General features: G+C 36.5%; 1 non-coding gene across 1 annotated transcript; it reads right to left on the reverse strand.

Annotated features, from left to right (window-relative positions):
- Window positions 1-6,233: 6,233 nt before the first annotated feature.
- Window positions 6,234-6,341, reverse strand: LOC112437024 (U6 spliceosomal RNA). The gene has a single exon (XR_003025700.3). It is a non-coding gene; the product is annotated as a U6 spliceosomal RNA (small nuclear RNA).
- Window positions 6,342-14,598: the final 8,257 nt, after the last annotated feature.

Here is a 14,598-nt window from a genome sequence, read left to right on the forward strand (position 1 = left end):
TTTGCTTCAGCACAATTCCGTGCTGACACATCTTCTCTCTGGAGGGAAGAGTGTGGCCTGGTGGTAGCAGCACACATTCTGAGAGCCAGGAATCATTGAGTGCTAATCTCAATGTTAGGTTCCTCAGTGACTTAGGCAAGTCACTTCCTTATCCCTTTGTTCCATATCTGTAAAAGAGAGATGACAATGCAACAGTAATTTGGGTAGTAATTAGTGTTGGTAAAGTGTTACAGTAACTCTAAATATTATTGTCATTACTTCAACACAATCAGCTAATTGGAGCAACCTCCCATGAATTCAAGCCTGCTAGTTAATTAAACTATAAATGTAAGTGCACATGGTATGTATTTTCTGCAATCAGGTATATGCCAATAGTCTTACAAACTTATAAAGAGACTGTATTTCAAAAAATTAATGGGAATTTACTTATTTCTAATTTGGAACATATTTCCATGTATAAACAGTATCAGTAGTCATCTAGGCAAGCCTATGATGTTATGTTCATCTTGTGATAAGCACTTGCAATGAAAGTATTGGAAAATTATATTGTTTTTATTGTGAAGAGAAGATAATAAATTATCTTGATGTTCATGTTTAAGAAAAGAAGAATGGGAAAACAGCAAAAGAACCATGACTATTTCAAGAAGGTATCTAATGAAACTGGTTTAGAAATCACTAATTCAACATGCATTCTTTCATTTATTATTTAACAATTAATACTTGAGTTTACCTCTGTGTCAGAAACTATTCTAGTGCTAGGGACATAATAGTGAACAAAACACTGTTCTCAAAGTGGGGGAAAGACGTCAAGCAAACAAATACATACTATTTCAGATGGACATAATGTGCTATGAAAAATAGCAAAGCAAGATAAGGGGTGGGTGATTGACAGGAGAGGTTGCTGTATCTCATGGGGTGCTCAGAGAAGACCTGCGGTCAGATAATACGTAATCGTAAACTGGAATGCACTTGGAAATCCAAGCATGTGAATATCTGGAGGTAGAATATTCCAGGCAGAGGTGAGAGCAAGTGCAAAAGCGCTGATGTAATCACACCAATCCTTACAACAAGTAGTGAGATCAGGGCCAGTAGTAGGTGATACGACCATGGGAGCATGACGTCAGAGTGATGCAAAGTCATTAGTCAAGGAATGCAGGCAGCCTCTAGAAACTGTAAAAGGAAAAGAAATTAATTCTCTTCTGTGCTTACTGAAGGAACCAGCCCTGCCAGTACCTAACTTTCGCCCAGGAGAATAAGTTTGGATTTCTGATTTTCAGAATTATAAAGGAATATGTTTATGTTGCTCTAAGCCACCCATTTTATGGTAATTTACTACAACAGCCACAGGAAACTAATACAGGGAGCAAGGGTATAAACTGGAAGTCCAGCTAAGAGCCTGGAGCCTGGAAGTGATGATAGCTTGCACTAGAGTGATAATGGTGGGCCTGCTTAGGAGTCATAATATTCAGAAATTATTATGACTGGTATGCTAATAGGATTTGTTGATGACCTGGATACAGAGTGTACAAGAAAGACAGGAATCAGGGATGACTTTAAAGATTTGGGCCTGAACAACTGGTAAATTGAAATTTCCATTTGCTGAAATGCCAATGACTAGGGATGTGAAGAACAAATATTTTTGATTACCTACTAAATTCTAGCCATTGTTCCAGGGATGCAAAAGTCAAGATATCCATGCCTTCACAAAATTTATAATCCAGCATGGTGTTTCTCAAGTGTATCCTTGGGTTCCCTGATATTTCTACACTTCCTGCTCTGCTCTTGCAATATCTGGGGCACAGTAGGTTTTCTCAATCCCTGCAGTGTAGATACCTACTCTAAAATCTGTGACTCATATATTGAAGAATTCACTACAAGTTTGCTGGGAAGAGGTTCCTTATCCCTTTATCATTTTCTTCAGTTATCAGCCCCCCTTCCCCTCTTGTCACCACCAATGCCATTTTCTATCATACAGTGTAGTCATCTTCCAGTGATAGGCAGATATATTTTCAAATATATCTCACAGTGCCACTGAAACATGATGGTTATTCTGTTTAACCTATATCATTGTACTATATGCACACTAGTCCTACAGCAAACGAATTTAAAAGCCTCTGAAGTATCTCTGAAATCAAATGTACTGCTTCACCTATGTATACACAACCTGGGTACTAGAAAATAATCAACCTCAAGGCAGATTTATTTTTTCAATTATAGCTTCAAATTTATAATTGTATGTTAATTGCAAAAATCTTTATAGGTACAAGAGATAACACAAAGAGAGAAAGAAAACTAATATTACCTAGTAGAGGCCATATTAGGTTACAGATTTGCCTGCTTTAAAAAGTGATTCCAAAAAGAGTATGATTTAGTCACAATAGAAATAAACTTATCTCTCTTGGTCACCACTCAGGAACCCTATGACACTTGGGTAGTATCAAGTAGTATCTTTCCATCAAGTAGTACCTTTCCATCTTGTTGCTCTGCCATTGCTATAGTTTGTTATCATACATGCTACAGAAATGCCTTCCCAAAGTGTCTGTAGGCCAGTGTGATGGAAAGAAAAGAGAAGAGGAAGGCGTATTTATTCCTTTAGAAGTATATGCCACAAATTGTACATATCTTTCCTCTCATTTCATAGATAAGAATTTCCTCCTGTTGTGACGCTTAAACGCAAAAGAGGTAACACAATGAAGTTTGCGGATAGGTTAACCTATGCCCAGCTACAGCTTCTATTGCTACAGGAAAAGGAGAGAACAGATGTTTGAATAATAACTATTAGTCTTAGCCACAGAGCAAATAGTGGACATTTCTTCATTACATACCATGATGTTCTCTTGTTTTTGTGCGTTCACTCTTTACTTCTAATGTGCTTTCCTCACAATTCCATTTGTCAAATTTGATGTAGCCTTTAAAGCCCAGCTTAAATTTCATCACCTTTCTGAAACTTTCTGTGGTAGAGATAATAACATTGATCAAATATTATACCTATTTGTCCATATTTGTCAACCATCTTGCAGTGGGTGGTAGGGGCTCGAGGAGGGTGACAACTACGTTTCTGGCCAGTGGCCTCTGAGATGACGTGATGTAGACTCTTCTACTGCCATGATGAATATGGAATCTTCTGTTCTAAATGAGGAAACTATGAAAGGGTGGAACCGTTTTTATTCTGGATTCTTGAGTGACGACCCAACTTGAGCTGAATATATATATTGTGTGAGAGAAACCTTATTTGTGGAATATGGGATTAAGGTTTTGAGGTTGTTATCACAATAGGGTGAAGTCACTTTCTTTGACTCTTCCAGGCAGATTTGATTGCTCCTTCCTATCTGTTCTTTGTATATGTATAGACTTTTGCAAGTCACAGTATACTTTTTGATCTGTGTACTTCTGATTTCCTGGGAAAGTCAATGACTTTCTCAATGGATTCTAGTGTACAGTAGAGCTCAATAAAAGGGTGATTGTTTAAATTATATCTAGAGCTAAAATAAGTAGCAAGAAGCAGGGAGGTATCAGGAAAAATGAGACAGACTGAAAACAGAAGAATTTTCTGCAATAAGCGTATGGCTGGGTATAATACATTAGATGCTGATATTTGGCTAGAAAATAACTGTCATTTTATGGCTTCTGCACGTATTTTTGAAAACTTTCAGACAATTTTATGTTTTCTACCATTTCTTATTGGATAAAATAAGGACAGAGTGGCAATCTGTATAAGGAAGCAAAACAATGGTATGTGTCTTAAAGATACACATGGAATGACACCCATTTCACATTCAATGACATCTATGACTCAAAGGAATGGAGAAAAATCTACCAATGAAATGGAAAACAGAAAAAAGTAGAAGTTGCAATCCTAATTAATGACAAAACAAACTTTAAACCAACAAAGATCAAAAAAGACAAGGAAAGGCATTACATAATGATTAAGGGTTCAATTCAACAAGAAGACTTAACTGTGGTATATATGCATATATGTATATATACACACCCAACACAGGAGCACCTAGATTCATAAAGCAAGTTCTTAGAGACCTTCAAAGAGACTTAAACTCCCACACAATAATAGTGGGATACTTCAACATCCCACCGACAGTATTAGACAGATCATCAAGGCAGAAAATTAACAAAGATATCGGGACCTGAACTCAACACTGGAACAGATGAACCTGATAGATTTCTATAGCACTCTCCACCTAAAAGTAATGGCATATACATTTTTCTCATTGCCACATGGCACATACTCTAAAATCAACCACATATTTGTACATAAAACAATCCTCAGCAAATGCAGAAAGCTGAAATCATACCAACCACTCTCTCAGATCACAGTGCAATAAAACTAGAATTCAAGAATCAGAAAATTCCTCCAAAATATATAATTACATGGAAATTAATCAACCTGACCCTGAATGACTTATGGGTAAATAATGAAATTAAGGTAGGAATCAGGAAATTCTTTGAAACTAATGAGAACAAAGATACAATATACCAGAGTCTCTGAGGCACAGCAAAGGCAGTGTTAAGCAGAAAATTTATAGCACTAAATGTCCACATCGAAAAGTTAGAAAGACCTCAAACTAACAACCTAACATCATAATTAAAATAACTAGAGAAGTAAGAGCAAACGAATTCTAAAGCTAGCAGAGACAAGAAATAACCAAAATCAGAGCCAAACCAAAGAGATTGAAATGTGAAAAATAATTCAAAAGATAAGTGAATCCAAGAGCTGTTTTTTGAAAAATTAATAAGATAATAGACCACTAGCTAGACTAATAAAGAGAAGATCCAAATAAATATAATTAGGAAAGACAAATAGGATATTGCCCCTGATTCCACAGAAATACAAATAACCCTAGAAGACTATTATGAACACCTATATGCACATAAACTATAAAATTTAGAATAAATGGATAAATTCCTGGACACATACACCCTCCCAGGATTGAAACAGGAAGAAACTGTATCCTGGAACAGACCCATAATGAGCTCTGAAATTGAATCAGTAATAAATAGCCTATCAACCAAAAAAAAAAAGCCCAGGACCAGACAGATTCATAGCCAAATTCTACCAGATGTGCAAAGAAGAGCTGGTACCATTCCTACTGAAACCATTCCACAAGATTGAGTAGGTGAGACTCCTCAACTCATTCTATGAAAATAGCATTCGTTATCAAAACCTGGCAGATACACAATAAAAAAAGAAAACGTCAGGCCAATATCTTTGATGAACATTGATGCAAAAATCTTCAACAAAGCACTGGCAAACTATAGGACAAGGCACGGTGGCTCATGCCTGTAATCCCAGCACTTTGGGAGGCCTAGGCAGGAGACTCACCTGAGATGATGAGTTTGAGTCCAGCCTGGGCAATGTGGTGAAACCCCATCCCTACTAAAAATACAAAAATCAGCTGGGTGTGGTGGCACGCACCTGTAATCCCAGCTACTCGGGAGGCTGAGGCAGGAGAATTAGTTGAACCTGGGAGGTGGAGGTTGCAGCGAGCCGAAATCACACCACTGCACTCCATCCTGGGTGACAGAACTTCATATCAAAAAACAAACAAACGAAACAAAACACTGTCAAACTGAATCCAGCAGCACATCAAAAAGCTAATCCACCACGATCAAGTAAGCTTTATCTCTGGGATGCAAGGTTGGTTCAACATATGCAAATCAGTAAACATGATTCATCACATAAACAGAACTAAAGAAAAAAAAACATGATCATCTCAATAGATGCAGAAAAGGCTTTCAATAAAATTCAACATTGCTTCTTGTTAAAAACTCTCAACAAACTAAGTATTGAAGGAACATACATCAAAATAGTAGGAACTGTCTATGACAAACCCATAGCCAGCATTATACTGAATGGGCAAAAGCTAGGAGCATCCCCCTTGAAAACTGGCACAAGACAAGGATGTCTTCTCTCGCCACTCCTATTCAGTGTAGTATTGGAAGTCCTGGCCAGGGCAACCCGGCAAGAAAAAGAAACAAAGCGCATCCAAATAGAAAGAGAAGAAGTCAAATGATCCCTGTTTGCAAGTGACATCATTCTATATCTAGAAAACCCCATAGTCTTGACCCAAAAGCCCCTCCAGCTGATAAACAACTTCAACAATATCTCAGGATACAAAATCAACACTAGCATTTCTATACACCAACATCAGCCAAGCCAAGAGCCAAATCAGGGATGCAAGCCCATTTACAATTGCCACAAAAATAATAAAATACCTAGGAATACAGTTAACTAGGGAAGAGAAAGATCTCATCCTTGTGCAGGAGCCATGCTAATCTTCTCCATACTGTTCCAATGTTTGTATATGTGCTACTGAAGCGAGCACAGAAAGATCTCTACAATGAGAATTATAAAGCACTGCTCAAACAAATCACAGATAACATCAACAAATGAAAAAAATTCCATGATCATGGATAAGAAGAATCAATATCATTAAAATGGTGATACTGCCCAAAGCAATTTACAGATTCAATGCTATTCCTACCAAACTACTAAAGACATTCATTACAGAAATAGAAAGTTTTGCTTTAAAATTCATATGGAACCAAAAGAGTCCAAATATTTAAGGCAATCCTAAGCATGAAGAACAAAGCAGGAGGCATCACACTACCTGACTCAAACTATACTGTAGGGCTATAATAACCAAAACAGCATGGTACTGGATGGTACTGGTACAAATACAGACACATAGACCAATGGACCAGAGTAGAGTGCCCAGAAATAAGGTCACACATCTACAACAATTTGGTGTTCAATGTAGCTGACAAAAACAAGCAATGGAGAAAGGACTCTCTATTCGATAAATGGTGCTGGGATAACAGGCTAGCCATATGCAGAAGATGGAAACTAGACCCCTTCCTTACACCATACACAAAAGTCAACTCAAGATGGATTAAAGATTTAAGTTACAACCAAAAACTATAAAAACCCCAGAAGACCACCTAGGCAATACCATTCTGGACATAGGAGTGGACAAAGATTTCATGATGAAGACGCCAAAAGCAATGACAACAAAAGCAAAAATTGACAAATGGGATCTAATTAAACAAAAGAGCCTCTGCACAGCAAAATAAACTATCATCAGAGTAAATAGTAAACCCATAGAATGGGAGAAAGTATTTACAAACTATGGATCTGACAAAGGTCTACTATCCAGCATCTATAAGGAACTTAAACAAATTTATCTAAAATATACAAACAATCCCATTAAGACATTTTTCAAGACAAGGCATACATACAGGCGGCCAAAAAGCATGTGAAAAAAAAAAAGCTTAACATCACTGACCATTAGAGAAATGCAAATCAAAACCACAATGAGATACCATCTCACACCAGTCAGAATGGCTATTATTACAAAGTCAAAAAATAGCAGATGCTGAGGCTGACGAAGATGCAGAGAAAAGAGAACGCTTATACACTGCTGGTGGGAGTGGAAAGTAGTTCAACCACTGCGGAGAGCTGTGTGGTGATTCTTCAAGGAGCTAAAAACCAAACTACCATTCAACCCAGCAATCTCACTACTGGATATATACCCAAAGGAATACAAATGATTCTGTCAAAAAGACACATGCACATGTAGGTTCACTGTAGCACTATTCACAATAGCAAAGACGTGGAGTCAACCTAAATACCCATCAATGGTAGACTGGATAAAGGAAATGTACTATGTATACACCATGAAATACTATGAAGACATAAAAAGAATGAGATCATGTCCTTTGCAGGGACATGGATGGAGCTGGAGACCATTATTCTTAGCAAACTCACACAGGAATATGAAGCCAACCACCGCATTTTCTCACTTATAAGTGGGAACTAAATAATGAGTATACATGGACACAAAAAGGGGAACGACAGACACTGGGGCCTGCTGGAGGGTGGAGAATGGGAGAAGGGAGAGGAACAGAAAAAATAACTATTGTGTACTAGGCTTAGTCCATGGGTGATAAAATAATCTGTATACACACCCCCATGACATGAGTTTACCTATATAACAAACCTGCACGTGTATCCCCGAACATAAAATAAAAATTAAAAAATTACTTTTTAGTGCAACATTTACTTTTTTTTTTATTATACTTTAAGTTTTAGGGTACATGTGCACACTGTGCAGGTTAGTTACATATGTATACATGTGCCATGCTGGTGCGCTGCACCCACTAACTCGTCATCTAGCATTAGGTATATCTCCCAATGCTATCCCTCCCCCCTTCCCCCTCCCCACCACAGTCCCCAGAGTGTGATATTCCCCTTCCTGTGTCCATGTGATCTCATTGTTCAATTCCCACCTATGAGTGAGAATACGCGGTGTTTGGTTTTTTGTTCTTGCAGTAGTTTACTGAGAATGATGGTTTCCAGTTTCATCCATGTCCCTACAAAGGACATGAACTCATCATTTTTTATGGCTGCATAGTATTCCATGGTGTATATGTGCCACATTTTCTTAATCCAGTCTATCATTGTTGGACATTTGGGTTGGTTCCAAGTCTTTGCTATTGTGAATAATGCCGCAATAAACATACGTGTGCATGTGTCTTTATAGCAGCATGATTTATAGTCATTTGGGTATATACCCAGTAATGGGATGGCTGGGTCAAATGGTATTTCTAGTTCTAGATCCCTGAGGGAAATAGGAACACTTTTACACTGTTGGTGGGACTGTAAACATTTACTTTTTTAAACACATTTTCATATTGCTCTTGTTTTGTAAGTGTGTAACAAACGTTCTCAGCTTGTTTAGTACTATAAGGATTTATTAACTATCATATTTTAAAGTTATAGAATTGTTTTGTCTAATAAAAAGATGAGAGCACATGATATAATATTCCAAATAAATATAGTATACTTTTTGTATAATATTCTTCTCTATTACTCACTATGATCCAGTGATTTAGAGGTTATCATTATCTCATTCCACAAATCAGGGAAGTGGGTGGATTTTAATGCTATGGATTAAGTGTCTATATTATCATAAAACCATTCAATATTTTGTACGATTACTTATTTCATGCAATAATACATAAATTTACTAAAATATGCATTCCAACTTTTGAGGTAGGATTTTATTTTCATTCAGTGCTGAACATATTTCAATCATTAATTTACATTTCTCTTTGTCAATAATAAAGTTAAATTTCTGTACTTTGATTCACCATTTAGAATTGAAATCTGAACTACTTTCTGTAGGAAGATCCACATATGTAATGAAAAGTACAGGACCACTGTCTGAAAGAGTTGTGTTTAAATTACTTATCACATTGAAGTAGTTATTCATGGATAGCCAGAAGAGTAAAAAAAAAGTAATCTAAGAAGTTAAAATAATCTTGGTCACAGACATTTAAAAAGAGCAAAGAAATGTAGATTAGATCAAAATTTGCCTGGGTTTATCCACTCTCTGTACATAAGTGGATTTTGTAACTTGTATTTACTTAGATAATGTAGTAGGAAAATCACAGTTTACATTGATGTTTTATCAGCAACAACACAGTTGTTTAATGCTAAAATTAAATAGAATTTGGAACTGCTTTTTAAGTCAGAGTAGAAGAAAACATTTGAGGCAATTGAGATGTAATAATTTAAACATAAGCTTGCAAAAACAGAAAGATAAATCAGTGATTTCACCTGGTTTCTTTTACACATTCATTTTATGTGACATGAGAATTGGCCTTCAACACTATTTACATCTATCCTTTCTATTCTGTAAATGTATTATAGTGTGTTGAAAAATTATTGTTTGTAGCATTTCCACAGAGAGGAAGAGAGAATATTTCACTCAGTATAAGATTTATGCTTGCTGAAGGCAGCAAGAATTGCTTGTGTGCATTTTACAGAGAATTTGACTCCTTGCCATAAAAGTTCAAGTGACCACTTAGGATTTCTCATTGAGAACCACTGTATGCAAACACATGAGCTGTGGATTGATTCTTACTTAATTACCAGACCACCAACTTTGCAAGTGCCATTAACTGCAATACAATCTTGGACATTGTGCAAAACCATCATGATTTTCCTTCTGATCTCTCCAGTGTGTTTCAGACCATCTAGGAAGGCTCAAAAGTACTACATAAAATTTCACCCTTATGTGTCAAGTTGATGAAAAAAGTGGGCATGCTACAATCCTTTCAGAGTTACAATTCAAGTGAGAAACCCAACTATGTATTAAATTCATGGATAAACAATGGGAACTTGAAAACCATAATTTCAAGTTTTATTTCTGCAGGCATTGGCATATGACACTAAATTATTAAATTTTGCACAATACAAAATTGAACACATGAGAGATTTACATAGGGATAAGAGAGCTTCATGGAGTTTGGGAATGTGCAAAAGCTGTAGAATATTTTCATAATAGTCTTACGAAGTACGAACTGAACAATAGTTGTCAAATATGACCCTCACCTAATTTGTATGGTAACTTTAATATGTGTAACCATCACATAAGTGGGTAAGAAAGTACTGAAATGCAGAAACCATGTGAGATAGCAGGTAGACGCTTGTTAGCTTTGGTTGCTGATGCATATGGAAAACTAATAATCCAATACTAAAAGCATCTTTAGCATGTAGAATTGTTCTGGATGAGGTTTGGGGAGGGGGATATAGTGCATTTTTATAAGTAGCTCCTGTGCAGAAGTTGTTTTCTTTACAACATGAACTAGGGAAGTTTGTAAATCAATCCTCTTATTTGTCGACAAGATAAAAAGCATGTCATTAGAAGGAAATACTCTGTACTTTTATAAGATGGTGATATGGTTTGGCTCTGTGTCCCCTCCCAAATCTCATCTTGATTTGTACTCCCATAATTCCCATGTATTGGGGGAGGGACCAACTTGTGGGGGAGGGGGAGATAATTGAATCACGGGGGTGGTTTTCCCCATACTGTTCTTGTGGTAGTGAATAAGTCTTATGAGATCTGATGATTTTTTCAGGGGATTCTGCTTTTGCATCTTCCTCGTTTTCTCTTGCCGCTGCCAAGTAAGAAGTGCCTTTCACCTCACGCCATGTTTCTGAGGCCTCCCCAGCCATGTGGAACTGCAAGTCCAGTTAAACCTCTTTTTCTTCTCAGGTATGTCTTTATCGGCAGCATGAAAACGAACTCATACAGGTGGCCTGGCAGGTATATTTGCACTACAAATAAAAAATCATCTCCTAAGGAATTGCAGTTGACAAAGACATTAAGGCACAGATCATAGATCAGAAGACTTAAATGTTTAGGAAGGCAGTATTCCCCAAAGTGATCTACAGATTCAAGGCAATCTCTGTCAGAATCCTAGCTGACTTCTTTGTAGAAGTTGATAAGCTTATTCTAAAATTCATGCAAAATTGCAAAAGATGTAGGGTAGCCAAACAGTCCAAGAAAAGAAGAAAAATGTATGGGTACTCACACTTCCTAACTTTAAAACTTACTACAAATAACAGTAATCAAGAAAATATAATACTGGTACAAGGACAGGTATGGAAATCAGTGCAATAGAATTGAGTGTCCAGAAATAAATGCACATAATTATGGTCAACTGATTTTTGATATAAGTGTTAAACCATTTGTTGGGGAAAGAATAGTCTTTCCAACAAATAATGTAGGAATAGGTGGATATCTATATACAAAAGAATGAAATTAGACTCTTAAGATCAGAAGCAAAAATGAAATAAAAATCAATCAAAAACTTGAATGTAAGAGTTAAAACTATTAAATTTTTAGGAGGAAACACAAGAGTAAATCTTCCATACTTTGGATTTGGCCAAGGGTCCTTACATATGACACCGAAAAGCATGAGCAAACAAACAAATAAACAAAAGATAAATTAAACTTCATCAAAATTAGAGCAAACAAACAAAAGATAAATTAAACGTCATCAAAATTAAATACTTCTGTGTTTCAAAGGACATCAAGAAAATGAAAAAAAGCCACAGAATGGGAGAAATATTTGTAAAACATATCTTTGCTAAATTACTTACATTTGGAATACATAAAAACTTTTAGCTCAATAATAAAAGATAAAAACCCAAATAAAAAACAGGCAAAAGATCTCAGTAGACACTTTTCCAAGGAAGATATGCAAATTACCAAGAAACACATGAGGAATGCTCCACATCATTAGTTAGCAAAGGAAAGCAAATCAAAACCACGGTGAGATGCCACTTCAGATACACTAGGATGTCTAGAATCAAAAAGTAGGATAATAACTAGTGTCAGTGAGTCAGAAACCTTATATGATGCTGGTAAGAATGTTAAATGGTGCAATCTCTTTGGAAAACAGTTTGGCAATTCTTCAAACAAACAGAGTTATCACATGACCCAACAATTCCACTCCTAGGTTTATATGCAAGAGAAATGGAAACATGTCCATATTAAAACTTATACATGAATATTTATAGTAAGCATTGAATAATCATTCATAATAGCCAAAAGGTGAAAACAATCTAAATATCCATCAACAGAAAGATGGATAAACAAAGTGGCATGTCAATACAATGCATTTTTGGAAGGGGAGAATAGAAAGAAATGAAGTACTGATATATCTGCCGATTTGGATGAACGCTGAAGATACTACCTTAAGTGAAAGATGCCTGTCACTGAAGTCCACATAGTACATTATTCCATTCATATCAAAGTCTAGAAAGGAAGTCTATAGAGACAGAGTGTAGATTAATAGTTGCTTAGGGCTGAGAATGGGGGTTGAATGATGAGGGGATGAGGAGATAATAGCTAAAGGGTATAGAATTTCTTTTTGAGGTGATACAATGCTCTAAAATTGATTGTGGTAATGGTTACAACATCTGTGAATATATGAATACTTTTAAAAATTGACACATAAAATTATATATTTTTTAATATACATGATGTTTTGAAATATGTATACATTGTGGAATTGCTACAGTGAGTAAATTAACATATGCATTACTTCAAATGGGTGAATTTTAGCCAGTGAATTTTATGTTAATAAGGCTATTTTTTGAAAAAAGGAAACTTTGGTGAGTTTGTTAACTTATGCTCTACATTTAACTCTAAGGCTAGATAGCAACTACACAACAGACGAATAATATGACTTCTGGAAAAAAAGGCATATGGTAATGTGTCAAATCCTTCGGAACTGAATATTCAGTTCTTATAAATGAATAAAAATACAAAATATTCGGCTTTATTATACTGAAGCAAATTATTTGCCAATGCTAACTAAATGAGGTAGGAATGCGAACAGGCCAAGGATTCTATTTCTATTGAGAAAAATAGTCTTAAGCTGGAGGCTATCATAAATCCTTATTAACTTACAATGAAATTCAAAAGAGCAATCAACGGTAGCCTTTGAAACATTTCTTTCCAAAAAAAAACTCTAGAGGAGGGAAATAAAGAGAAAAAAGAGATCAGAGAGTAGACTCAAGATAGAAATGAAAGAAAACATAGTTGAGGTTTACATACTATGTAGCCACTGAGATAGTCACATTCAAGAGTACATAATTGATTTTTCTAGACAAAGTAGACTAGAAGATCAAGCACATATAGTGTAACTGAGAAAAAGAAATGGAAAATTAAGGGTTTCCAAGTCAACATATAAGCATGAAAAGAAAGAGATACATTTAACATTATCAGATTGCAAAGTAGTAAAAGTTACCTGTTGCCTAAAAATTTGAAGAAACACCTGGAATGACTGAGGCACTCCAAATTAGGATGTTGGGTTTTTGTTTGTTTGTTTGTTTGTTTGATTTTTTTTTTTTTTTTTTGAGATGGAGTCTCACTGTGTCACCCGGGCTGGAGTGCAGTGGCACGATCTCGGCTCACTGCAACCTTCGCCTCCCAGGTTCAAGCAATTCTCCTGGCTCAGCCTCCCGAGTAGCTGGGACTACAGGCGCCTGCCACCATGCCTGGCTACTTTTTTTGTATTTTTAGTACAGATGGGGTTTCACCGTGTTGGCCAGGATGGTCTCTATCTCTTGGCCTCATGATTCGCCAACCTTGGCCTCCCCAAAGTGCTGGGATTACAGGTGTGAGCCACCGCGCCCGGCCTGGATGTTGGTATTTTAGGGAGAGTCTAGTTTTGTTCAGAGGATAAGGTAGACCTATATTTAAGACTGTTATTCTTTTATTTATTTATTTATTTTGAGAGGGAGTTTCGCTCTTGTTGCCCAGGCTGGAGTGCAGTGGCACAATCTCGGCTCATTGCAACCTCCACCTCCTGGGTTCAAGCGATTCTCCTGCCTCAGCCTCCCAAGTAACTGGGATTACAGGCATGCGCCACCACGCCAGGCTAATTTTGTATTTTTAGTAGAGATGGGGTTTCTCCATGTTGGTCAGGCTGGTCTCAAACTCCCAACCTCAGGTGATCCACCCGCCTCGGCCTCCCAAAGTGCTGGGATTACAGGCGTGAGCCAGTGTGCCCAGCAAGAGTGTGATTCTCACAAGCAGAATTTAAAGCTCTTTATGAATAAAACAGAGGACATTGAAATATTATTATATTTTTGGTAATAATTCAAATGCATGTTGAAAATAGTTTTATCTAGAATGATTCTAAGAAAGATGAAAATAAGAACAGCATATAGCTTTCATTATAGAACTAGTGCATATGTATATGTGTATATACACACACATA

Source organism: Pan paniscus, chromosome 15, assembly GCF_029289425.2.
Source record: "Pan paniscus chromosome 15, NHGRI_mPanPan1-v2.0_pri, whole genome shotgun sequence".
Lineage (NCBI taxonomy): Eukaryota > Metazoa > Chordata > Mammalia > Primates > Hominidae > Pan > Pan paniscus.